We start from the raw sequence: 2,507 nt of genomic DNA, 5'->3' as shown, positions 1-2,507 counted from the left end.
TCAGTTGGTAGAGCACTTGCCCGCGAAAGGCAAAGGTCCCGAATTCGAGTCTCAACCGGGCACACAGTTTTAATCTGCCAGGAAGTTTCATATCAGCGCACACTCCGCTGCAGAGTGAAAATCTCATTCTGGAAACATCCCCCAGGCTGTGGCTAAGCCATGTCTCCGCAATATTCTTTCTTTCAGGAGTGCTAGTTCTGCAAGTTTCGCAGAAGAGCTTCTGTAAAGTTTGGAAGGTAGGAGACGAGGTACTGGCAGAAGTAAAGCTGTGAGTACCGGACGTGAGTCGTGCTTCGGTAGCTCAGTTGGTAGAGCACTTGCCCGCGAAAGGCAAAGGTCCCGAGTTCGAGTCTCGGTCGGGCACACAGTTTTGATCTGCCAGGAAGTTTCATAAATAATGTTGTTTCTTGGCCACCGAGGTCACCCGATCCTACTCATTAGATTACTGTTTGTGGGGTTGACTTAAAAGCAAAGTCTACAAACGCAGAGCGGACACAAAGGAGGAACATCCCGCTCGTAATTTACACGCTTGTGCTCAAACAAAAGACCGTACGAATGAGCTCGATTCAGCAACACAGCAACTGTCTACATGAGCTGAAGAATTCAATGCAGTTTATGGTGCACTTTTGAACATTTTTTATGAAGAAATGTTCACAATTAAGCAAAACATTATTTCATAATGTTTCATTTTCTATCACCTGCCTTTGTCGTGTTCCCCAATGTTTTCATTAATTTCAGATAGTTTCTAAGCACCGTGGGACTTAACATCTGGTGTCATCAGTCCCCTAGACTTAGGACTACTTCAACCAAACCAATCTAAGGACATCACATACATCCATGCCCGAGGCAGAATTCGAACCTGCGACCGTAGCAGCGCGTTTCCGGACCGAAGGGCCTAGAACCGCTCGGTCACAGTTGCCGGCTTTCATTAATTTTCCCGGAAATTGTTAATAACAGGACATATGTTCGCACGACGTTTTTTTTTTCTTCAGAATCACTAACACTATACCTCCTCAAAGTATGTTCCTTTCCTCCTGATTCACCGTGTAGAAACTGTTCTCTCCTCTAGCCCTAAAGCTGCAGGTTACTGAATTACCTAAACTGCAAGCTGTTTCAGAAACTGGATAGTCGCTCAAAGAAGTTATAAACCAATAAAATCACTGGGATGCCATGTTATTCGAGTGAATCCATTCACAAAATTGCAAATGATGGGTCCTATCACACAGTTTAGCAACATAACAGTTTGTAGGTATCATTATGCCATTTATTCCCAAGTATGGAAATGCTATTTGTTAACGAATTTTTAATTTAGCTTCAGCTCTCCCTAACAAGATGCTAAAACAGTACGCATTTGTGAAAAGCCACGTTTATAACAACCTCCTGAGAAGCCCATTAGGGTTAGATTACAACAGCGCTGGCCCAAATGAGTCTCTGCGGTTCAATTTGTATTTTAAATTCTGCTAGAATTAAAGGCCAAGCCTGTTAATTAAAAACTGTTGCTGGTACCTAGAGTTTGGTGGCTAAATGAGTCGATAAAATACCTACACCTAACATTATTGCGCAAGTGGGTTGACGCTAATTGCTAGTACGTCTCTTGGTTGCAATAAGAAAATCGTTAAAATTCTTACGGTTAAACTGGAACATATAAAACAGTTCAAATTACTGTGAAATAAACGTCGCTGTGGCACTCAAAGAAAATGTTGTTCGTTACTACACTACTGGAAATTGAAATAAGAACACCGTGAATTCATTGTCCCAGGAAGGGGAAACTTTATTGACACATTCCTGGGGTCAGATTCATCACATGATCACACTGACAGAACCACAGGCACATAGACACAGGCAACAGAGCATGCACAATGTAGGCACTAGTACAGTGTATATCCACCTTTCGCAGCAATGCAGGCTGCTATTCTTCCATGGAGACGATCGTAGAGATGCTGGATGTAGTCCTGTGGAACGGCTTGCCATGCCATTTCCACCTGGCGCCTCAGTTGGACCAGCGTTCGTGCTGGACGTCCAGACCGCGTGAGACGACGCTTCATCCAGTCCCAAACATGTTCAATGGGGGACAGATCCGGAGATCTTGCTGGCCAGGGTAGTTGACTTACACCTCCTAGAGCACGTTGGGTGGTACGGGATACATGCGGACGTGCATTGTCCTGTTGGAACAGCAAGTTCCCTTGCCGGTCTAGGAATGGTAGAACGATGGGTTCGATGACGGTTTGGATGTACCGTGCACTATTCAGTGTCCCCTCGACGATCACCAGAGGTGTACGGCCAGTGTAGGAGATCGCTCCCCACACCATGATGCCGGGTGTTGGCCCTGTGTGCCTTGGTCGTATGCAGTCCTGATTGTGGCGCTCACCTGCACGGCGCCAAACACGCATACGACCATCATTGGCACCAAGGCAGAAGCGACTCTCGTCGCTGAAGACGACACGTCTCCATTCGTCCCTCCAATCACGCCTGTCGCGACACCACTGGAGGCGGGCTGTACGATGTTG

The 2,507-nt window shown here is 46.1% G+C and overlaps 1 non-coding gene across 1 annotated transcript; it reads left to right on the top strand.

The window, feature by feature from the left end:
• Window positions 1–289: 289 nt before the first annotated feature.
• Trnas-cga (transfer RNA serine (anticodon CGA)) lies at window positions 290–364 on the top strand. The gene has a single exon. It is a non-coding gene; the product is annotated as a tRNA-Ser (tRNA).
• The last annotated feature ends 2,143 nt before the right edge of the window (window positions 365–2,507 follow it).

The sequence above is a fragment of the Schistocerca gregaria genome, chromosome 4 (genome assembly GCF_023897955.1).
Source record: "Schistocerca gregaria isolate iqSchGreg1 chromosome 4, iqSchGreg1.2, whole genome shotgun sequence".
Lineage (NCBI taxonomy): Eukaryota > Metazoa > Arthropoda > Insecta > Orthoptera > Acrididae > Schistocerca > Schistocerca gregaria.
The sequence above is the reverse complement of the archived record's forward strand: the minus strand, read 5'-3'. Positions and strand labels throughout refer to the sequence as shown.